Genomic DNA, 25,351 nt, shown 5'->3' with positions numbered 1-25,351 from the left:
ACAGTGATAAAGTGGTTAGCTTTACAACTTGAAAATATCAGGATAGTTAAGGATATGAAGTAAAAACAGACAGAGAAACACACAGCACACTAACACTAAAATGAACTGCCAAAAACCATTTAGTTCATCCCTATGCCTCCAGATAAATTATCATCCAAAATCTCAGGCACGCACATTAACTAATCTCCATGCATTTCCTTGTATGGATCTCCTAGCACTCAATTTTGGTGGTCTGTTTTTTCAGCTGTTGTGTACATCTGCACAGTAAGAGAGAATGCAGAATGGAGACAGAGGAAAACTCTTTTCTCTGCGTCTCTATAGGATTATTAATCTAGACTTAGAAGAGACCACAGAGGACATCCAAGACAATTCAGAATGAGGGATCTGAAGCCTAGGAAAGGTAAATGATGTCCCTGAGGTCACACAGGTAATAAATATCTGAGATGGGATCTGGATTCAGCTCTTCTGACTCCATAGCCAGTGTTCTTCCTATTCAAGGGGTTATGACTATAAATTAATATTTCACTCAACAGGCTGGTAATTTATCTGTAATTTCCACTCAGAGAGTTGATTGGGGGCAATGAGAAGTGACGTAACTTGTGGAGGGTCACAAGCTTATGTAGTATATTTAAGAGGAAAGACTTTAACCAAGGTCTTCCTGACTCTGAGGTCAGCCTTCTATCTACCGTGGCACGCTGCCTCTCACCAAGCAGACCAGAAATTATACATTCAATTAGGTGCTGTCTTTCAGTTGTCAGTCACCTCAGCAAACTATATTTCCTATTTATCCTGTATGTAGCTTGCTTTGTCTATATTTGTTTGCATGTTGTCTCTTCCATTAGAATGTAAGCTCCTTGAAGGCATGGACTGTCTTTTGCCTCTGTTTGTGTCTCCAGCACCTAACATAGTAGGCACTTAATAAACACTGATTGATTGATCAAACCATACACGTACTCCAATGATGTTGTTGCTATTTGCTCAAAGCCTTAGGGGAAATCCTCTTTTGAAATTATCTTCACATCTGGTTCCTGAGCTACACAAGAAAATTATTCTCATTATTCTATGGTAACACTGAGTTTATAAACCAATTTGGTTACCCATTTTATTTGCTAGTGTTGGCTCCAAAGGACTTTTGGCTATTTTTTTTAATCCAACTCACAGCTTAAAAGAAGATATATAACCAAAATAATATTCTCCAAGGTTCTCAAAGCAATTCCAAAAGAAGAATTCAAAAAAATATTTTTTGGCAATGGCAGCATCACTAGAATAAGTGCACAGCCTCCTGAGGTGACTACCGTGAAAGAGAATAATGCTGAATGTGGATATTGAAGCTTTGATGTGTTTGTTTAAAATGTCACATTACTATAAAACTGTACCTTATCTAGATTTGCTCTCTTGAGCTTAAGTAGTTCCCCCCCCCACTCCTTACATTTTGTTTTGTTCTGTAAGACATATCATATAGAGAGGAAATGGAATATTGTGTCCTGGCCATGGAATTCAAAAGGCCTGGGTTCAAATCCTGCTTCTGACACTTAACAAAGTTTGGTTTCGGCTGTCATACTATTATTCTACAACTGGATGTGGGCCTAGATAGATGGAAGAGAGAATGGCTAAGTAATCATGGTCAAGTCATTTAACTTTTCTAAAGTTCAAGCAGCTCTTTAAGAATTAGGAGGCTGCAATCCACACCAAGAGGGCAGCACAGTAGATACAGTAGCAGGCCTGGAGCCAGAAAGATTCATCTTCCAAAGTTCAAATCTGACCTCAGACACTTAATAGCTATGTGACCCTGGGCAAGTCACTTAACCCTGTTTGCCTCAATTTCCTCATCTTTAAAATGAATTGGAGAAGGAATAACAAACCACTCTAGTACCTTTGCCAAGAAAACCCCAAACAGGGTCACAAAGAGATGAACATGACTGAAACAACTGAACGAACAATAAAGAACACCAAATTCACACTGATGAAATCACAGATCCTGGATGTATTGACGCCTATTCTGTATTGTTTCGTATTATGGTTATAGGTATATGAATCCTATCGCCTCTGGGAGGCTCCATAAGGCCAAGTACTGGGACTGGAAAGATTCTCAGACGTTATAAGATCTAAGTCATCACAAATTTAGAGTTGAAAGGGGCCCATGGAGAGAATCGAGTCTAAGTGTTCACAGATTTGGCAGCTGAGGCCCAGGGAAGTTTAAGAGACTTACCCAAGGCCACGAAGGCAATGTCAGATGCATGATTTGAACCCAGGTCCTTGATTCCAGAGTCAGTGTTCCTTCCACTGTATCATTCTGCCTCTCCCCCTCATTTTATCAATGAAGAAACCACGATTCAGAGAAATGAAGAACTGATTTGCCCAAGATCATGCAGATAGTAACATGTGGCCTCAAGGCCACTGGTTCCCCATACCTGGTAAAGAAGCAAAGCCAAGATTCAAATCCAGGTCTTCTGACTCCAAATTAATACTATTTTCCTTCTGCCTCATGATCTTTCCCTTAACTTAAGTTTCTTCTCTAGTGTCTAGATAAGTGTTCCGAATACAGTAGGTGCTTAAATGTTTCTTGCACTAAATTAATGAGAAAAAGTCAAATAAATAGACATTTAGGGCAGTAGATCCTGGGTTTGGCATATGGTTCTGACTACTGCACACGTTATGGTTTGCTTCACAAAACAAAATGCCTCCTCAAAATCTATGAAACATCTTTTTGTAAAGCAAATCATATTTTCCCTTTATTTCAATAAAATAATAATTTCAGGGACATACCTTCATGGAAAAAAACATTGCCAGAATTTCCCCGCTTCACCTTAACATATTATATTGCTCAACATGTGACAACATGTTCCTGATTGTGACAACCAGCTTCAAGTCTTAATACCTGTCAGACATTGGGAAATGTCTCAGGTGAATGGATGTCTCAAGTGGAACACCCACCCCTACTACAACCTAGAAACCATCCAAAGGAGATTATTGGTATTGCAAACATGTCAAATGGCTGAAGCGTAGACTTGTGGTAGGAAGATATATAAAAATATCAATGTGGTAGAGTGAAAAAAGTCAGGTTCAAATCCTGGTTCTAACTCTGGGTCTCAGTTTCCTCATCTGTAATATGAAAGATCTATGATTCTAAATCTATAATTCTAACTAACAACAGAGTCCACACCCAGGGACTAGCTAGAAGCCCTGCAGTTGTATACAGTAGATGTTACTCCAAAGAACCATACTTGTAACATGATTATCCTGATACATTATGGTCTAAAAGTCTAAGTTCAGTTTTAAGCTGTATACATAGAAACCATCTAATATAGCCCCTACATTTTATCCCTAAGGCAAGTGAAGTCCAAAGAGATTAAATGACCCAGTCGATATCACAGATAGTGATAAGGTTTCCTCTGATGCCAAATCCTGTGCTAAGGTGAGAGAGGGAGGGAAAGGAAGAGAGAGAGTAAGATAAAGACACAGAGAGAGAGACAGACAGACACATAAAGAAACAAGAGACAGAGAAGGCAAGGGAGAGGGCCAAGAAAGAAGGGAGAGAGGGAAGAGAACACTTTTGATTATTTGAATTATGGAGGGGAGGAGTGTGGCTAAAACAAATAACAGGCAATCCAGAGGATTTAGGCAAATATACAATTCCCAGTCTTTCATTCCTCAGTCCATGCCCCACCCTGACCAGACCAGCGCGCAGGATTGCTCAGTGTCAGTAACACAGGATACAGTTGGTCAGTGGTGGAATACAGTCTATTAATAATGCCTGACAAGGACAACCCATTTGAATATACAGTCAGCTTTTGGTTATCTTCTCTAAATCTATATTCCCAATCAACCATGTTGGAGTAGTGTCATGAAAAATCCAAAAAGTGGATAATTAATTTTTATTTGACTGATTTGGAACGCTGTGTGTATAGGACTGTTCCTTAGCTTTAACTTCCTAATTATGGTGTGTTTAAACTGATTATTAAAATTAGTGGGTATTCCCTGGAAACACAATGATTGGGATGTGGAGAGAGGAAACCTTAAAGAATGTTCCCCACTGGGGAGAAGATGAGTCAGGATCAAAACTAAGGTACAGATAATCCACATGTGCATATTAAAAACTGGCTAGAGACATTTGCAAAATATCTTTGTAGACAGATTTGGAGCCAGGAGGACAGACCTGTTTTCAAGTCCTGGTTCAAGTCCTGACACAAGTTGGCTGGGAAAGTACTTAACTTCACAGTGCTCTAGGTAACTTCTAAGACAGCAAGAAGCAGGTGTTGGCCTTCTTGAGTAGAGGAAGTGACCACTCAGGAGCTACCTACACCAATGAAATCACAGATCCGGCCTTTCACCCTAACTAATACACATTTCACTAGGTTAAGTGGCTTCCCCGACACATAATAAGTAGCTTGGCTGGAATTCGAATCCAGGTTCTCCGTGTGCATACACTTGCTCACATTCAAATCGGTTTGTACTAGCCATTTTCCAAAAAGTTTTCATTTCTGAGGTGGAATTATAAGGGGAAGGGCTTGTGAAACTGAGATAGGTATAAATTATCTAAGGTAGTTTGGTGTTTTTGTTTATGTATTATTACACCGAAAGTGAGACGCTCCTAATATTAGAGGATATTTCCATCTCCCAAGAGGCATTTGTAGGTCAGAGTTAGGTGGTCCATCTTTCTGACTCCAAGTAAGCTCACACCTAAACTGCCTCTGACTACTGTGCAAACACAAGGGGAAAGACCAAGCTAGAACTAGGTCTTGGAAGAAAAGGGGGGCGAGGGTGGGGCGCGGCCCCTGGGGGTGGACCCGGCTGGTGCAGCGGGATCCTCCCCTCCTAGAAAGAAGTGGACGGGCGCTTGACAGATGCTCTGGGGATTCACCACTGGGCTCCTCGCCTTACCTGGGCTCTGCCCGGGCTAGTCACATGAAGTAACTCCTTTCCTTGAGGACCCCACTGCCCCTATCCTCTGTGAAAACTGTGACTCAGTCACGGCAGAGCCCTGCCCACCTCCTCCGCACTTTCAAGTTTCCAGTCTTGCTACTCCAATCTCCCCTGCACTTGGCATCTTCAAAGTCAACTCTGCCCCCCTCCATGAACCCCTAAATACTGCCCCCTGCAGTGCACACCCTCCCTCCAATGAACTCCTTTCCTCTTTCCCCAGGAGCCACACCCCTCCCGTACCCCAACCCAGCTGCTACTTTTCATGCCTCTTCTGTGGCCCTTTCCCCTACCTCTCTCCCTGTCCCCCGTCCCCGCCCAGGGCGTTCTCCCCGAATGAACTCGGGGTCCCCCCAACAGAAGCACCGCTCTGGTGGAAGCTCAGCTGCTTCCTCAGTCCTAGCGCCCTCCCCCATGCCCGCTGGGTGCTCCCCGACATCTCCGTGCCGCCCTTCCCCCCGCAACCCCCCCCCCCCACTTCCCGAGCAACAAGCGGCTAAGACTCACCCCGGGCAGGAAGGCGGGCAGGCGGGAGCAGCAGCAGGGAGCCCTCAGCACTGGGTAAGCCCAGCCCAGCCCTGCCCTGCCCAGCCCTGCCCTGTCCAGCCGCGCTCCTGGCTCCCGCGCCGCTGGGCAGCGCCACTGCTCCCTGGGCACAGAGTGCGCCGGCAGCAGGCAGGCACTGGATAGTGGATGCTGCTGCCTGGCAGCTAGGGACAGAAGGAGGGTACCCTGGCGAGGGCGGGGTCAATCGGGGCTCCTCCTCCTTCCCAGAGACCAGTGGGGGGCGGGCAATGGTATGGGAGTGGGGGGGGGGGCTATCACAAGTGCGCCAGCCCTACAACCGCTAAGGCTGATGGAGGAGGAGGAGGAGAGGAGGAGGAGGAAGTTGGCTGTTTGTCAGTCTGGCTGACAGCCAGTCCCAGGGGCTGCCTTCTCCTCCTTCCCTCACTCACCCCATTCTGGGCTGCAGAGAAAGGGACAGCACACCAACTTTTCACCTTCTTTTTTAAAGTAAGCTACTACTTGGGCTTGTAGGGTACAAAGTGCCCCCCTAGCAACAACCTCTCCCCCAGGTAGTTTTTCTTTTTGGGGGGGGGAGGGATATTCATGTGCTTTTACATAGGAAGTGGGACGCTGCTAATGGGGATATTTCCATCTCTTAGTGGTTCAGCAACTTGTCCAGCATCACACAACCGGCATGGGGCAATAGGCTGACCTTGAACCCTCCTGACTTGGAGGCCAGATCTCTCTACTAAACCACACTGCTCAGCCACACTGCTCAGCCACACGGCTAAAGTAGTTAAGACATGGATTTTTTTTTTTTTTTAATCATGGCCATTTGACAGGGGCGGGAACTGTGGCTAAGAAAGTGGAGTGACTAACATTGAGTGACTTCCCCATGGTGACAGGGCTAGTAAATGGCATAGCCCTTCTGAAACTGACTCTTGGAGTCTTCCTATGGAAGTGATAATCAAGTCTACCGACTGTGTATTTGAGCACATTTCACATTTCCACCTGTCCTTCATTCCAAATACCACCAGAAAAAAAGGGGTGTGTATGTGTGGATATGCATATTTGAGCAAATTTCCCCCACTCTGCTCCAAATACCACCAGAAAAAAGGGTGTGTGTGTGTGTGTGTATTTGAGCACATTTCCTCCTTTCCTTCATTCCAAATACTACCAGAAAAAAGGGTGTGTGTATGTTGTGTGTGTGTATTTGAGCAAATTTCCCACACTCCATTCCGAATACTACCAGTAGAAAGTGTGTGTGTGTGTGTGTGTGTGTGTGTGTGTGTGTGTGTGTGTAGGAGGGTATGGGGGCTGGAGAACAGGTTGTAGCTCCTTTACTTAGGCCTGGTCATCTGGCTTGTGTAATAGTGCAGAGGGAAAAAGATTAAATTTGAAAGGTAAGTTCAAATAACAGCTCTGCCACTTACTAACTTGTATGACCTGGGGCAAGCTATGGCACCTCTTTAGGCCTTGGTTTCCTCATCTTTAGCATGAGAGGATTGTACTACATGATCTCCAAGATCATTTCCAATTTTAGATCTATGAAACTTCACACTGCATTCAGTCAGGTACCAGACATCACAGACATTCCTATTTATAGTCACCCTACATATGAATCCCTGTTCACATTAAAAACACATACCCTTCTTCTTCAATTTTTCAACCCAACAAACATTTCCTGAAATTGCTAGTAGGAGGAAAAGAGTACTCATTAGCTTTGAGGTTGGAGGCCCTCTGGTCAGATCTTGCCTCTGTCTAGATCCTGCCCCTGTCACTTACTAGATGTTTGATTGTGGTCAAGTCACCTTACTGCTCTGGGCATCACCTGTAAAATGAGGGAGCTGACAAGTCACATTGTTAATAAGGGCATAGCCCAGAATAAAACCTCAGAATAAGATGTCCTTTCCAGCTCTAAATCTATAATCTATGTAGAAAAGATAAAGTTCCTGTCCTCAACAAACTTATAATTTAATATTACCTATACAACAGAAAGAACGTGTTTAATTAAGCTCATAAGGTTATATCCAAGGATTTTCTTTTCTTTTCTTTTTTTGGAGGAGGAGATTAAAGGAAGGAGAACAAAGAAAGGAGAACTACTTCCCTCTGTATTATCTGATATGTATATTGTCTCTGATTTGTTTCGCTACTCATTTAGATAAATGAGTTTCTTTTCCAGTTGTTATCCAATGTGGAGCTAACAGCTACTGGGAAAGGGGTCAAGCCTTGGATGTAGAATTTAGGGTCCTCCCCCATAATGAAACAGTCATCAGATGTTATCTTTGTCCTCCTTTATGGAGGAGGTAGCATTGTAGCTTGGACTTGAAGGATGGGTTAGATTTTTAACCAGCAGAGATGGTGAAGGGGAGGAGAAGCATTCTATTTTTAGAAACAGTAAACAAAGTTGGGGAAGTATGAAAACCTTGAAAGTGTTTGCACAAAGAGGGATTTGGTGTGACTGGAGCATAGGATAAATGAAGATATGTTATGTCAATGAAGCTGTAAAAGTAGATGGCATTGAATTGTAGTCTTAAATGTCAGGTTAAGGAATTGGGAGTTTATTCAATTAAGCAATCAGGAGCCATGGAAGGATCTTTATCAGTGGTGTGTATGATCTGATGGGTGTATATGGAAGTGTAAGCTGGCAGTGATATGAAGAATGGATTGGAGTTAGTAAAGACTGGACAGTTTTAGTAAAGCAGGTGGTTCGACAATTTCAGCAAACCAGGTGAGAGGTAATGAGACCTGGTTGTGAGGACAGTAGGCAGTGAGAAATTAGGTAACTGGAAATGAAAAGGAAACTCCTAGTATAATGCCTGTCCCAAAGTCCACTGGTAATTGGTATGTGACTCTTTCCTTATCAATGGAGATCAATGCCCCATGCTTGTGTGAAGGGAGAGGCAGAGTTAGAGCAGGAAAGGAGGGAGATTCTTCAGTCTTCTTCAAGTTTCTTTCAGCTAGAGGGTCTCTTCAGGGTCTACAGCCCCCAGGCCCTTCTGACTTCCAGCTTTAAGAGAGAACGTGGATGATGCCAGCCCCACTTCTGATGTGATTGGAACTGGTAGTCTCCATCATGACCCTTATCCCCAGCTTTCTACACTAGAGACTTCAGGGAACTTTCCTTTGGGTATGATCTAGGACTTTCTCTCTTGGTTGAACTGAGTTACTCAGCTCCCAATAGGAGAACTACTTCCCTCTGTATTATCTGATATGTATATTGTCTCTGATTTGTTTCGCTACTGATTTAGATAAATGAGTTTCTTTTTTAGTTGTTATCCAATGTGGAGCTAACAGCTACTGGGAAAGGAGTCAAGCCTTGGATGGAGAATTTAGGGTCCTCCCGCATAATGAAACAGTCATCAGATGTTATCTTGAACCTGAAAATCTCATCCCCTGGACTAATCATATGGAAGGGGCAGATAGATGTAATTCTAGCTTGGTGCCTTCCACCTCCTGCTTCCCCTCCTGGTAGGAAATAAACTCTCTCTTTGAGAAGAGTGGGAGGAGAAGAAGCTAGAGATGTCTATTCTGTCTCCTTATGAGCCATAGACCGACACATTCGTGGTACATGTTGGGGATGGTCCTTGCTACACTGGTTCAGGAGATGGTTCCTTCAAATGGAGGAACCTAGCCCGCATGCTCACAACATGGTACAGTGGAAAATCAGTTTTGGAAGTCTGAAGACTTGGGTTAAATCCTGGCTCTGATTAATTAATTTCCTAACTCTGTGACCTTAGGCAAGTCATCCAACCTTTCTTCAAGCCTCAGTTTCCTCCTCTGTGAGGTGGGACTATTTGACACTTACACCACCTATTCCACAGGGTTACTGGGAATAAAATACTTTGTAAACCTCCCTATGGAAATGTGAATGATTATTCAACATGGTCACAACCACTGATGCCTTGCACTTAAGAATCATAAGCAACACACACTCACAAACACAAAGAAACATAGGCTCTGAGGGGTTGGAAGAGACTTGTCTTCTAAACCAGCCATACATGAATAAGGATCCACTTTATAAAACATCCTACAAGGGACCAACCAACCCCATTTTCGGAGGCACACACAAAAATGAGTAAAGAATTTTAGCTGGAAGTGACCTTGGTAATTATCTAGATCATTCCATACCCCTCCCCACAAATCCCAACTATAACACATCCTGCATGAGGTCATTCAGTCTTTTCTTGAAGACATCTAGTGAGGTGGGACCATTTCACTTCTGGATAACTCTAATTATTACTACGTTTTTCCTGATATCAAGCCAAAATTTACTTCTTTACAACTTCTGCCTAGTCTCTCGAGGGTCATGCAAAACAAAACTAATCCCTCTTCCACACAGTCTTTCAACACAGCTCATATCAACCCCCTCCCCTCCTTAATCTTCTCTTCTGGCAAACATCCTGAGTTCTTTCAACAAATCCTCCTATGGCACAGACTGGCAGCCCTTCACCATTCTGACTGTCTTCCCTTGGGTAATTAAAGAATCACTGCAGCCTCTCTCAAACTGGGAGCCTCTGACATACCTTCTATAACATCAGTTTACCTATCATCTGACTTGCCTTCCCATTCTCCTCATCCATGTACAAATGCAGTAAAACAAAAATCCCACTATCCAGACCTTCCTCACTACGCTTTCTGTATTTCACAAGACGAAAACACATTAGCATTCCAGATCATCATTTACTAAAGTAAATTGGCTTTGCTATTAAAGCAGAGATCATTAACCACAGAAAAGGAAAACAGAATGGCTCCTGCGTAGGCACCCATACTAATGTCATTAGAGTATTTCTATCTGGCATTTTTGGAAGCTATCACTGTAAAGTTTCATAGAGAACAGAAAATTACAAGTGATTTCTTCTAAGCCCACCCCTTCCCTAAGTAATCCCCAAATATAAATTGGGGGAGAGGCAAATATAGAAACAAATTAAAATCTTTAACTGGGAAATAGAGAGTATTTGCTCTTTTGCTACCTGTGGTTGTATATTCAGGAAGCCTGAACATTCTGGCTTTTGTTTGTAAGGATACTGTGAATTAATCTAACCTCAGATTGAGACCAAGCCCTAACTGATTTTCTGAGAATGACACAATATAGAATGTTTAGAGCTGGAAAGGATATTAGAGACCATTAAGCCTAAGGCCATAATATTACAGGAGAGGAAATTGAACCTGGAGAGGTCAAGTGAATTGTCCAACATCACATTACCAGTTAAGGGCAGAGCCCAGAATAAGATCTTGGGCTTGCTGCCTCCCAGAGCAGTGTTTTCTACCATATGACATTGCTTCTTTTCATTGGATTGCCACATATTTTATTTTGCTGTAACAACATAAAACAATATATAAATAATACCTTATGTTCGTGTTTTTGTATCTGTATCCTGTTTTTAACCATACATTCATATTCATCATCTTATTCCATTCTCACAATAACCCTGTGAGACAGGCAAAATAAATATTATTATCTACATTTTACAATTGAGGAAACTGAGGCACAGAGAACTTAAGTGATTAGTTAGTAGCTGAGCAAAGATTAGAAACCAAATTAAGTTTTCTCAACTACCAACCTGGTATTTTCTCCTCTAGACTGGTCAGCCCAGAATAAATGAGAACCTTTTCAGGTATCACTTAAGTTAGTTTTCCTTCTCTGGCCCCTCCTCACCCTAAGATCCTTAAGGAATTTTATATCTAATTCTAAAAATAGTAGAACTAGGCAGTCACCAAGCTTGTTTCATCCTAAGGTCCTGACCTGGATGAGATGTATGTCAGACACAAGTGTTGATCAGGAGAAATGTTCTGACTTTTTTGTTTTTTGTATAGTTTAGTTTTGTGTTTTTCCTCCATTTTTCTGAAAAGAAAGTTACAATATCGGTAAGTGTGAAAGGGGTACTACTGAAATTGGAATGGACTGTTTGGTGAGGGCTGATAAACCTAAAAATGTGGGGGATTTTTTTCTTTAATATTGAAACTTTCCTATTCTTATAAGAGTTGGTCTTAATTCACAAGATGGTCTGGCTGCTGATTGACTTCCTGCCTTTGATCATTGGTATTGGTTCTTTTTTCTTTGAAGTGAGGCCTAGAATAATTCATTCCTTCTAGAATGGTTGGTTTACTTGGGAGGCTCTGGGTTTTTCTTTTCTGAAAGTATTTTTTCAAGAACACTGGTTCTCATGTATTAAAGATGGTTTACCTCCTGTTCCTGCCTGGAGCCAGAAGCATGGATTCGTACCATGGATGATCTCATAGTGTAGTTCATCCTTCACTGCTTCAGTACTAACTGAGGGTCAAAATAGTTATTTTTATTCCTTACTGTGAGATAGGTGCTTATTTTATTTCCTCAAGGTTGGAAAAGAGAAAAAGAAGAAAGCTAAAGTGTCCTTTCTCTTTGCAATGCTAGTAGTTAGTTCTTACTGGTAATGGACAATGATTTGGGTCTTGAAGGGGATAATAATAATAATACACCAAAAATCTCAAGGGAATAAAAGGCAACTTATTAATTAGGTAGTTATTGAAGAAGTCTCTCAAAAGCTTTCTAACATCTACACTGCCTTTCTTATTATAGTCTCACATGAACAGTTTGTTTACATATTGCAAATACATAAAAAGAGACAAAAGTATAGTGAGAACGCTGGTAATTTCAAGTTTTTTTTTCCTCTAATTTTCTCTTATTCACTTTCTGGCTCTGTCCCCTCTGATGATGGTTTCCTTGTGAGCTGGACCTCAAAATGTCTTAAGCTCCTCCCATACTGGGCAATTCATGGTCTCTGCCCCAAGTGACTTTTGGGTAGTCAGAACCGGCTCCACCTGGACACTGAGTTCTTTCCCTCAGGGTTAGTGGAGTATAGCACAAGCCCTCACCCTATCTCTCCCCTTCCCTCCTTCCACACCAAAGTATCCTGTCTCACTCCTCCTTTCCCAGTTCTTCTGTTCCTCAGTTGTCTGGCCCAGGATCTGTAGTTCAGAGAGTTGATATACTGTATCTATGTCTGCCTTGGCACTGGCAGTTCAGAGCTTTACAGCACTGGTACTATAGGGTTGTTGGTCCAAGCAGGCTCTTGCTCCTGAAGGGCCATCACCTGCCATGCTGGCTATCTGTTGCTTCCTGAAAAAATTTCCACATCCTAGATTTGGAATCTCTATGACACTAGGCAAATGGAGGGGGAACTACATGGCAGTGGGGTGGGGGGGAGGTTGTTAAATGCCTGTGTCTTGGGTCTACTAGTGCAGCCTTACTGCCAGTAGCATGAGAAGTAGGAGAGGAATGCTAAATGAGCTCAGGATCAGTGAGCTTCACTATGTGGATTTCTTGGGTTTGCTTTGCTTGAACCTTCTTTTGAGGTTTGGGTGTCCTAAATCATGGAGACAGCTAAAGTTGCTTTGTCTTTGGACATTTCTGCTTTGGGGAGTTTTAAGAGATAGTGAGGATCAAAGAAATTGTCTAGTCTTCCATAATGTTGCTCATGTAGCCTGGAAGGGCTCCTGATTTAATATTAATTTTATTTTTAAAGTATGACACTTAAGGTCTTATCTGATTTAAATCTAATAACCAGGTCATGGGACAAAATTTAGTTGTCATATGGAAGTTAAATTAGAAGGAAATTGGGAACAAATATCTGTAGTGTGAAGGCCATCATCAGAGGGGACAGAGCCAGAAAATGAATAAGAGAAAATTAGAGGAAAAAAAAAACTTGAAATTACCAAAGATCTTAGGAAGAAGAAAACTCGAAGACCTTGAACATAAACAGATAAATCAATGTAGAAAACATCAACAACAGAAGGAAATACAGCCTTTAGATCTAATAAATGAGTTCAGACATCTGTGATTAAATACTACAAAACAAAGGAGCATAATCTAACAGGAAGCAGAATTTATGGTCTGTACAGCAAAAATAATGGGTAGAATAGAAAAACTGGAATCTGTGATGGTAAGTCTCACCAAAGAAACAAAGAGAAAATAATAAATCAAGAATACAAATATACAGAAGTAAAGGATAATCTAGAAAAACAACATTAAAAGACAATATGCTCACTATGCAAACAAAATATACTGATTTCAAAGATAGGATATGTAGAAACAACCTAAGGATCTTAGTTCTCCCAGAAGAACCCAAAAGAAAAAAAAAAACTTAACATCATAATGTAGGAAATAATAGAACTGCCAAGAATTTCTAAACATAAAAAATGAAATACCAATTGAATAAATTTACAGATCACTTCCAGGAAGAAACCCAAAGTCAAAAACTCCAAAATACAGAGTCATTAAATTTGATAATTTAATTCAGAAACAATAAGTTCTGGAAATGATCAAAAGAAAGACATTCAAATACAAAGGAAAGGACATTTGAATAATACAAGACTATCTTGCCCACCAGAAAATATAGGAGGAAATGTGTTCTGAAGAGAAATGAAGCTCAGGATGCAGCCCAGGTTGACCTACCCTGAAAATCTGAGCTAAACCATAAATAAAACATGATGGATATTCAATAATAGAGATGTTCGAGACTATTTTAGAAAGAAACCCTGAAGTGAAGAGACAATTTATTTCTTTAACAACCCAAACAACAGAAATGCAAGAAGGGTAAATAAATGTAGCAGCTAAGGGCAGCAAAAACCACAGAGTGATAGCAAAGAGACCAGTAAGAAGCTTCTTGCTAAATGTACATAAAGAAATAGGAGTGAAGGTGGAAGTCCAGTGGAGGTAACAATGAAGAGGCAGGCCTGTGGCATTATGGATAGAACCTGGTGATGACCTGTCTACAAGTGAATCAATGATTTTGGTGGGACCATGTTACCATGTGGGAGAGTACATGAAAGGGGGAAGGAGAGCAAGAGGATAGAGAAGAATATGTGATGTGCCGAAGTCTAATCAAGGGCTAGCAGTGAGAGGAAGATGGCCTCTCTGGGGTCAGAAACAGAAAAGCCCATAGGGGAGTGAGTAAGGAGGGTTTGGGGTGGTGAGAAGGATTGAAAAGGGTATTAATAAAGCCTTGCTTTGGTGGTGGGAGGTGGTTCCATTGATGAATACTCCTATGGGTGAAGAGAGATGATGATGTGTAAAGTGAGATGATGACCTTGCACTGGGGGTGGCCTAGGGGATTGGTGCTTTAAAAGTTTACTTGTCCTACCACAGGAAGGGAGGACTCGGAATTCCTAGGGGTGACTGGCACCTGGGTGAGTGGGAGACCATGAACTCTGGGAGAAGATTTTGAGGCAAATGGAGGGAAAAAAGTTAACCAGGAGAGGATATAGATCAGTGGTAGGCTGCATAATCAAGGACTTGGTCAGAGATATCAGGGGGCAGTGTCTTCTTTGAAACCTGCAATAATTGGTATTGTTCTGGGAGTGAGGTATAATGGAAAAGGGGAATCCACAGGGCAAGTTCTAAAAGGCAGGAGCAGAAATTGCCTAGAGGGGAGATCCTAGAATGGATACTCTAAAAGTTTTAACTGGATGAAGAATATGGAGGAAAGAGAGAGATCAGATAATTACAGGAGCCATGAATCAGAGAATGAGGGTCTAGAGCAAGGGTGGGAAACCTGTGGCCTTGAGGCCTTTGACCAAATAGGATTCAAAGGACCTAGAGGATCTAGAGGCCCACAGGTTCCCCATCCCTGGATTAAGCAATCCATTAAAACGAAAAAGAGCGAAGATCAGATATTAAAAAAAAACAAAACTCTAAAAATCTGTTGCTTATAAGAAACACATTTTATAAATACATATGAAATAAAATTTAGGTGATGAAATTTTTTTTACTATTCATCAAGTGAATCCAAAAGCAGGAGTTATAATCATGCTATCTGACAAAGCAGAAACAAACATTCAGAAATAAAAAGGGATAAATAAAATAATGATATCATGCTAAAAGGAACCATAGACAACAAACCAGTTTATAATAAATAATAATAATAAACTTACATGCTCTAAATGCATTCAGATTCATAAAGGAAACATTATCAGAGCTATAAGAAGACAGTCAGTAATATAACAGTGACAAGAAACTTCAATAGCCCTTTCTCAATTTTGTATAAGTCTAACGGAAAGATAAGCAAAAGGAAAAGTGTGGAATTGAACAAGTTGTTGGAGAAACTAAATTAAAAAGATTTATGGCACCTTCCAAATGGAACAGCAAAAGAATTTAGACATTTCTAAGGGCCACATGGAACTTTTACAAAAATTTGCCATGTACTAGAGTACAGAAATATTGCAAACCAATGTGAAAAAGCAGAAATAGTTAGTATATCCTTTATAGACCATACCACAATAAAATTAGTAACTGGTTCAGGGATCACAAACAAAATATACAGACCCAAATGGACACTTAGCAATAAAACACTAAATAACAAGTGGGTCAAAGAATAAATGATATAAACAATAATTATGTAAAAGAAAATTATAATGATGAAACAAAATACCAAAATCTCTGAAATGCTGCCAAAGCAATCCTTGGGGTAAAAATCATATCCTTATAAATATGTTAACAAAATGAAAGAAGAGAGGATGAATAAACTGAAAAATAATTTTAAAAAATTAGGAAGCCAACAAACAAGCAAATCTAAAATAAGCACAAAAGAAGAGACTGTAAAAATTAGAGGGTAAATAAATTGGAAACAAAAAACCCATAAAAATGATCAATACAACTAAAATTTGTTTCTTTATTACCAACTCTCTATCTTTGTTATCAACTAAAAAAGTTGATAAACACTTAGCTAATCTGATTAAAAAGAAGGGAGCAGAAAATCAAATCAATAAAATAGCAAATGAGCAAGGGGTAATCAAGGCAAAACCAGAAGACATAAAAAGAATAATCAGAACATACTATGGACAGTCACATGCTGACAAAATGAGAACACAAAAGACATAGAAGAATGCTTTCAAAAATATGAAATATCCAGACTATACAAGACCAGATAGAGATCTTAAGATCTCTGAGAAAGAAGGCATCCTACCAAAATCATTTTGAGATGGTTTTCATGGTCTTTTGATTTAGGAGAGAAGGAAGACAGTACTGGGCACCCATCTGTACTTTGTACAAACTGCCCTGTCCTTTAGCCTCCTTGGGATACATCAGAGAAACATTCCTCATTTTCAGGCTGTCTCTTTGGCATATTCTATCAAACCCCTCATTTTTCACACAATCCTGTCTTTGTCATACTCAGTTGTTCTTTCCTTCTCTCTCTCACTTTTCCCTCCTCATCCTGTCTTCTCTGCTGCTTCTGATTTACCCTAGACCCTAGCCAAGGTCTAAGGAAGAGAACTAAATTAGGTAAAGGGTGGCCTGAAGTGGAGGAACCTGTGACATTACTGTGGAGTATGGTATTTGTGTAAGTTACCAACTTGAATTACTTTAACCCTAAAATGAATATTTCTGATGCTGAAAATTGAAAAGAAAAATAAACCTAGTGTCTGAACCAAGGAAAGAGAAAACACAGAAAGAAAACCATAGGCCAATATCATTAATGAAAAATGGCTCAAAAGTTTAAATAAAATCTTGTCAAAAAGTCTACAGTGATTTTATCAAAGAAATAATTCATTATATTGAAGTGGGATTTATATCAGGGATGCCACAATGGTTCAACCACAGGAAAATAATCAACATAATTAATCATATTAAAAACTTAAACATCTAAAACTACATGGTCATCTCAATAAATGCAGAAAAGGTCTTTGATAAATACAATACTCTTTTATGCTAAAAACTCTAGTAAGTATAGGTGTAGAGAAACTTTTGTTTAATATCATAAAAAAAAGTATCTATCTAAAACCAAAAGAAAACATTGTATACAATAGGGATACACTAGAACATTTTCTAAATAAATATGGGAGTGAAGCAAGGATACCCACTCTCCCCACTATTATTTGATATAGTTCTAGAAATGCTAGCAAAAGCTATAAGACGTGAGAAAAAAATTAAAGTATGATGATTGGTAAAGAGGAGATAAAACTATCCATATTTGCTGATGATGTGATGGTTTATTTGGGAACTCCTAGGGAATTAGTAAAGATATTCGTTGAGACAATAGACTCAACAAAGTTGCAGGCTACAAAATAAATTCTCAAAAATCAGCAGCATTTAGGGCAGAGCCAAGATGGCAGATCAGAGGCAGCCACCCAGCAGAACTTTGCCAACACTCCCCTCCAAACAACTTTAAAATAACTCTTCAAATCCAGTCTTGGAGAGACAGAGACCCCATAAGGTTAGATTGAGACATTTTCCCAGACTAAGACGAAGCAGGAGGTTAGCAAGAGAGATGTGTTACACTGGGCTGGGATTCAGCCCAGATCATGGTCACAGCACCAGCCATGGGCCTTTGAGGTGGCTGCAATAGCACAGGCCACAGCAAGAGCTTCTGGAGCTCCCACAGTCCAATCTTAGCTCCTTTGCCTTCTGGAATACCATATTCCAAGACCTCTCTGCTCTTTTCATGTAGGGGTTGTGGGGGACTATTGATCAGAAATAGATTACAGTAGACACTTTGCTGGGGACTGAGTGCAGCAATGGAAACTCTATTGCCCAAACACAGCTCTGGGTCATAGTTCCAGAGTGCATTTGTGGTTGTCACAAGGGAGAAGGGGCCCTGGTCTCAGTCCCAAGGCAGAGAGAAGCACTAGTTCTTGTGGTTGCATTAGAGCAGCACAGTTCAAAGGCCAGGGGGAGTATTAACACTTGCAGCTGCAGGGAGATAGGGTAAAGACCAGAACATAGACCAGGAAAGCAGTGGTCACACCTCTCTCCAGATTCTACCACTTAGGAAGCATCAAAAACTTGCAGATGCCCAGAACTACCTTTGAAAACAGCACTAGGTGGCACAGTGGTTAGAGCCCTGGCCTTGAAGTCAGGAGGACCTGAATTCAAATCCGGTCTCAGACACACAACACATACTAGCTGGGCAAGTCACTTAACCCTAATTGCCTAGCAAAAAGAAAAAAAGAAAAGAAAAGAGGCTAGAAAAATGAGTAAACAACAAAAAAAGAACTTCACCAAAAAGAGTTACTTTGGTGGCAGGGAAGAACAAGACATAAACTCAGAAAGAGACAACAATGTGAAAACCACTGACAAACAAAGTCTCAAAAAAAACTGCTAATTGAGCCCAAGCCCAACAAAAATTTGTGAAAGAGTTCAAGAAAGATATGAGAGTGGCAAAAGAAAAATTGAGATAAGAAATGAGAGTGATTTGGGGGGCAGCTAGGTGGCGCAGTCAATAGAGTGGCGGCCTTGGAGTCAGGAGGACCCGAGTTCAAATGTGACCTCAGACACTTGACACTTATTAGCTGTGTGACCCTGAGCAAGTCACTTAACCCCGATTGCCTCATCAAAAAGAAAAAAAATTAGGGAAAAAAGTTAACAGTTTAATGAAAGAGACACAAAAAATACTCAAGAAAATAATTCTTAAAAAAAAAAAATAGAATTGACCTAATGGTAAAAGAGGCACAATTTACTGAAGAAAAGAACTCCTTAAAAAGCAGAATTAGCCAAATGGATAAAGAGGTACAAAAGCTCACTGAATGCCTTAAAAATAGAACTGGGCAAGCAAAAGATAATGACAGCACGAAACATCAATAAACAATAAAACAAAGTCAAAAGAATGAATAGTAGAAAATATGAAATATCTCAGCTGAAAAATAACTGACCTGGAGAATAGATCAAGGAGAGATAATTTAAGAATTACTGAACTATGTGAAAACAATGATCCAAAAAAGAGCATAAACATCATATTTCAAGAAATTATAAAGAAATATGGCCCTGATATCTTAGAACCAGAAGGTAAAATAGAAATTGAAAGAACCCACCAATCACCTCCTGAAAGAGATCCCAAAATGAAAACTTCAGGAATAATATAACCAAGTTCCAGAACTCCCAGGTCAAGGAGAAAATATTGCAAACAGTAAGAAAGAAACAATTAAAATATCATGGAGCCACAGTTAGAATCACAAAAGATTTAGTGGTTTCCACATGAGAAGAGCAGAGAGGGCTTGGAATATGGTATTACAGAAGGCAAAGGAGCTAGGATTATAACCAAAAATAACCTACTGAGCAGAACTTTCCTTCTGGGGGAAAATGGATATTTAATAAAATAGACAATTTTCAAGCATTTCTGATGAAAAGACCAGAGCTGAATAGAAAATTTGACATTCAAACAGAAGACTCAAGAGAAGCATATAAAGGTAAACATGAAAGAGTAATCATAAGGGACTCAATAAAGTTAAACTGTTTATATTCCTATATGGGAAGATGATACATGTTGCTTCTTTTTTTTTAAAAAAAATAATATTTCCCCTAATTACATGTGAAAACAATTTTTAAATTTTTTTTAAAGTTTTGAGTTCCAAATTTTATCCCTCCCTCCCTCTCTTTCCTCTCATCTCACTGAGACTGTAAGTAGTCTTACATAGATTATACATGTGCAATCATGTAAAACATTTCCGTATTATTCGTTTTGTACAAAAAGATTTGAACAAACAGAAAATGAAAGTGAAAATTAGTATGCTTAAGTCTGCATCCAGAGCATGTTTCATCATGAAGTTCTTTGGGATCAACTTTGATCATTGCATTGCTGAGAGAAGCTAAGTCATTCACAGCTCTTCATCTTACAATATTGCTTTTGCTGTGTACAATGTTTTTTTGGTCCTGCTCACTTAACTTTACATCAGTTCATGTAAGTCTTTCCAGGTTTTTCTGAAATCGTCCTGCTTGTTATTTCTTATAGCATAATAATATTCCATCATAATCATATACCACAGTTTGTTCAGCCATTCCCCAATTGATAGGCATCTGCTTGATTTCCAATTTTTAAGCCACCACAAAAAGAGCTGCTATTTTTGTACAAATAGGTCCTTTTCACTTTTTAAAAACCTCTTTGGGATACAGACCTAGCAGTAGTATTGCTAAATCAAAGGGTTTGCACAGTTTTATAGCCCTTTGGGTATAGTTCCAAATTGGTCTCCAGAATGGTTAAATCAATTCACAACTATGCCAACAGGGCCTTAATGTCCCAGTTCTCCCGCATCCTCTTCAACAATTATCATTTTCTTTCTTTTTTTTTTTGCTGATATATGTAACTTCTAAAAACTTTATCATTAGTAGGGCAGTTAGAAGGAGTCTATATATACAGAGGGCATGAATGTGAGTTGATTATGTTGGAATGATCTCTAAAAAAGAAAAATAAAGGAGTAAAAAAGAAGGATGGACAGGGAGAAGGGGAAAGGGAGAGGTAAAATGGGGAAATTTTTCTCACATAAAAGAAGCTCACAAGGAAGAGCTTTTGTAGTGGAGGGGAAAATAGGAGGGTGGGCAATGCTTGAACTTCATTCTCATTGAAATTGGTTCAAAGAGGGAAGAATGTATGTACACAATTAGTTGGGTATAGAAATCTACCTTACCCAATAGGGAAATGAAAGTTGAAGGGGATAAGAGATATTGAGGGTAGGGGAAGGAGAATGAAAAAAAGAGAGGGCAGATTAAGGGAGATAGTGGTCAGAAGCAAAACAAACTTTTGAGGAGGGACATAATAAAAAGAGGTATGGTAAACAGAAGAGAAGAGAGATGGAGGAAAATACACACTAATCATAACTGTGAATGTGAACAGGATAAGCTCACCCATAAAATGGAAACAGATAGCAGAGTGGATTAGAAACCAGAATCTAACAATATGCTCTTTACAAGAGACACACTGAAATACAAAGACACACACAAAGTTAAAATAGAGGGCTATAGCAGAATCTATTATGCTTCAGCTAAAGTAAAAAGAGGCAAGGCTAGCAATCATGATTTCAGACAAAGCAAAAGTGAAAATAGACATAATTAAAGGAGTTAAGCAGGGAGACTACAAAATTTACTAATAGGTCCCATAGGCAATGAAGCAATATGAAAAATTTTTATAGCAAGTTTCTCGGACTAAAAATATCATTTCTCAAATATATAGGGAACTGAGTCAAATTAATAAAAATAAGAACCATTTCCCAATTGATAAATGGTCAAAGGATATGAACAGTCAGTTTTCAGAAGAAGTTAAAGCTATCTGTCGTCATACCAAAAAATGCTCTAAATCACCATTGATTAGAGAAATGCAAATGAAAACAACTCTGAGGTACCACCTCATATCTATTAGACATGGCAAGTGATGGAGGGGATGAGGGAAATTAAATAGACTAATAAACTGTTGGTGGAGTTGTGAACTGGTCCAAACATTCTGGAGGACAATTTGTAGCTATGCCCAAAGGACTATAAAATTGTGCATACCCCTTGACCCAGAAATAGCACTACTAGGTCTTACCTCAAAGAGGTCAAAGAAAAAAGAAATGAACTTATATGTACAATAATATTTATAGTAGCTTTTTTTGTTCTGGCAAAGAATTGGAAATTGAGGAGATGCTCATCAATTGGGGAATGACTGAACAAGTTATGGCCTATGATTGTGATAGGGTACTATTGTGTTATAAGAAATGATGAGCTGGTAGACTTCAGAAAAACCTGGAAAAACTTACATGAACTGATGCTGAGTGAAGTGAACAGAACCAGGAGAACATTATACAAATAACTGCAACATTGTGCAATGACCAAATTTGATAGATTTAACTCTTCTCAGCAATACAAAGATGTAAGGCAATTCCAAAAGACTCATAATGGAAAATGTTATCCACATCCAGAGAAAGAACTATGGAGTCTGAATGTAGATTGAAGCATAATATTTTCTCTTTTTTTTGTTTCTTCTTTCCCTGGTTTTTCTCTTTGGTTCTAATTCTTCTTCACAACATGACTAATGTGGCAATATATTTAATATGATTGTACGTGTATAGCCTATATCAGATTGTATGCTGTCATTGGGAGGGGGGAGCAGAGGGAGGACAAGAAAATTTAGAATTTAAAATCCTATAGAAGTGAATGTTGAAAACTAAAAACAAAAAAAAAAGAAAATTCAAAAAAAGAAAAAGAAATGATGAGGGGTGGTTTCAGAAAAACAACAACAACAACAATGTGATAACACCTATATGAATTGATATGAAGTGAAATGAGAAGAACCAGGAGATCTTTGTGCACGATAACAGCAATGTTATAATAATGATCAACTGTGAAAGACTTGGCTACTCTGATCAATACAGTGATTCAAGACAATTCCAAAGAATTCATGATGAAAAATAATACTATCCACCTCCAGAGAGAGAACTGATAAACTCTGAGTGCAAACCAAAGCATAATTTTCTCACTTTCTTTTGAATGATTTCACCTATAATAATTGATATCATTTTACTTGCCTTCTCAATAGGAGGGGGAGGAGTGGGAGAAAGGGAGGGAGGGAGGGAGAGAATTTAGAACTCAAAATTTAAAAAAATGTAAAAAATAAATAATTAGAATGTGAAAAAAGCAACAGATTTCTATATCATAATAACAAAATACAAGAAACAATAGTAGAAAGGGAAATCTCATTCTAAATAACTACAAAATACATAAAATATCTGTGGAATGACCTACCAAAGCACACAAAAGACTTGTATAGATTCAATTACAAAGTGCTCCTTGAAGAAATTTTTAAAAAATAACTTAAATAGCTGGAGGAATATTCAGTGCTCAAGATTAGATTGTGCCAATATAATAAAAATTACAATACTATCAAAATTAATTTACACTTATAATGTTATACTAATTGAATTACCAAGGGGAGACTTTACAGAATTTGATAAAATATTAACTCAATTCATTTGGAAAAATAAAAGATCTAGAATATTGAGGGAAATAATGAAAAGAAGAAAGAATAAAGGGGAATAGAACTTTGAGACCTTAAACTATATTATAAACTATAAACTAGAGTAGTCATCAAAACTATCTGGTATTTGTTAAAAAAAAAAGAGATTGTTAGGAATTATTTTGCCTAATTATATACCAATAAAACTTACCATCTAAGTAAAATGGATGAATATTTACAAAAATATAAATTGCCCAGATTAACAGAAGAGGAAACAGAATACTTAAATAATCTCATCTTAGAAAAAGAAATTGAACAGCAATGAACTCCCTAAGAAAAAATGCTCAGGACCAGATGAGTTTACAAGTGAATTCTACCAAAACTTAAAGAAAAATTAATTCCAATACTACATAAACTATTTGAAAAAAATAGTTAAAGAAGGAGTCCTACCAAATTCTTTCTATGGCACAAATATGGTTTTGGGAGAGCAAAAACAGAGAAAGAAAACCACAGGCCAATTTCTCTAATGAATATTGATGCAAAAATTTAAATAACTTACTAATAAGGAAGGTATAGCAATATATCACAAAAATCATACAGTATGACCAGGAGGGATTTATGCCAGGAATGCAGGAATGGTTTAATATTAGGAAAACTACAAGTGTAATTGACCCTATCAATGACAAAACAACAAACATCATATGATTATTTCAATAGATGCAGAAAAAGTTTTTTTGACAAAATACAACATCCATTCCTTTTAAAAACACTAGAAGCATAGAAATAAACGGAACTTTTCTTAAAATAATAAGTAGTATCTATCTAAATCCAAAAACAAACGTTATCTTATCATGGGGGTAAACTGGAAGCCTTCCTAATAAGATTAAGGGAGAAACAAGGGTGTATATTATCACCACTATTATTAAATATTATCCTAGAAATGCAAACTATAGTAATAAGAAAAAGAAATTGAAGGAATAAGAATGGGTAATGAAGAAACAAAATTATCACTCTTTGCAGATGATATGATGGTAGACTCAGAGAACCCGAGAGAATCAATTAAAAAAAATAATTGAAACAATTAACTTTAGCAAAGTTTTAGGATATAAAACCACACATAAATCATCAGCATTTCTATATATTACCAACAAAACCCAGCAGGAAGAGATAGAGAAATTCTATTTAAAATAACTGCAGAAAATATAAAGTTTGGGAGTCTACCTGCGAAGACAAACCCAGGAACTATGTGAACAAAATTAGAAAACACTTTTTTACACAAATAAAGACAGTTCAAATCAGCTAGAGAAATAGTAATTGCTCTTGGGTAGGCCATGAGACAATATAATAAAAATGACAATTCTAACTAAATTAATTTATTTATTCAGTGACATAACAATCAAACAACCAAAGAATTATTTTGTAGAGCTTGAAGAAATAACAACAAAACTCATCCAGAAGAACAAAAGGTCAATAATAAGTGAATCAGTGAAAAAAATATAAAGGAAGGCAGCGTACCAGTGCCAGATTTTAAACTATATTACAAAACAGTAATCATCAAAATAATCTGATACTGGCTAAGAAATAGAATGTTGGATCAGTGGAATAGATTAAGTATATAATACACAGTTGTAAATGACCACAGTTATCTAGTGTTTGATAAACCCAAAGATCCAAGCTTTTGAAGTAAGAACCCACTATTTTGACAAAAATCCTGGGAAAACTGGAGAACAATTTGGCAGAAACTAGGCATAAATCAACATCCCCCACTGTATACCAAGACAAAGTAAAAATAGGTCCATGATTTAGGCATAAAGGGTGATATCATAAGCAAATTAGGGGAGCATGGAAAATTTTACCTGTCAGATCTATGAATAAGGAAAGAGTTTGTGACCGAACAAGAGAAAAAAAGGATCGTGGGAGGTAAAATGGATAATTTTGATTACATGAAATTTAAAAAGGTTTTGCAGACACAAAGCCAAATGCTGCAGAAATTAGAAAGAAAGCATGAAACTGGGAAATAATTTTTTTCAGCAAGTTTCTCTAATAAAGATCTCTTTTCTCAAGTATATAGAGAACTGAGTCAAATTTATAAAAATAAGAGCCATTCCTCAACTGATAAATGCTCAAAGGATATGAACAGGCAGTTTTCAGAAAAAGAAATCAAAGTTATCTATAGCCATAAGAAAAATGCTCTAAACCACTATTGATTAGAGAAATGCAAATTAAAACAACTCTGAAGTATCACCTAA

At 38.6% G+C, this 25,351-nt stretch overlaps 1 protein-coding gene across 1 annotated transcript in view; it reads right to left on the bottom strand.

Moving 5' to 3' along the window:
• PAQR8 (progestin and adipoQ receptor family member 8) overlaps positions 1 to 5,482 on the bottom strand; it is a 48,287-nt gene extending 42,805 nt beyond the window's left edge. The window contains exon 1 of the mRNA XM_027840329.1: positions 5,428 to 5,482. The gene's annotated coding sequence lies outside the window, so the exon portion shown is untranslated. The remainder of the gene's footprint in view (positions 1 to 5,427) is intronic.
• Positions 5,483 to 25,351: the final 19,869 nt, after the last annotated feature.

Source organism: Vombatus ursinus, unplaced genomic scaffold (assembly GCF_900497805.2).
Source record: "Vombatus ursinus unplaced genomic scaffold, bare-nosed wombat genome assembly UNPS02004698.1, whole genome shotgun sequence".
Lineage (NCBI taxonomy): Eukaryota > Metazoa > Chordata > Mammalia > Diprotodontia > Vombatidae > Vombatus > Vombatus ursinus.
The sequence above is the reverse complement of the archived record's forward strand: the minus strand, read 5'-3'. Positions and strand labels throughout refer to the sequence as shown.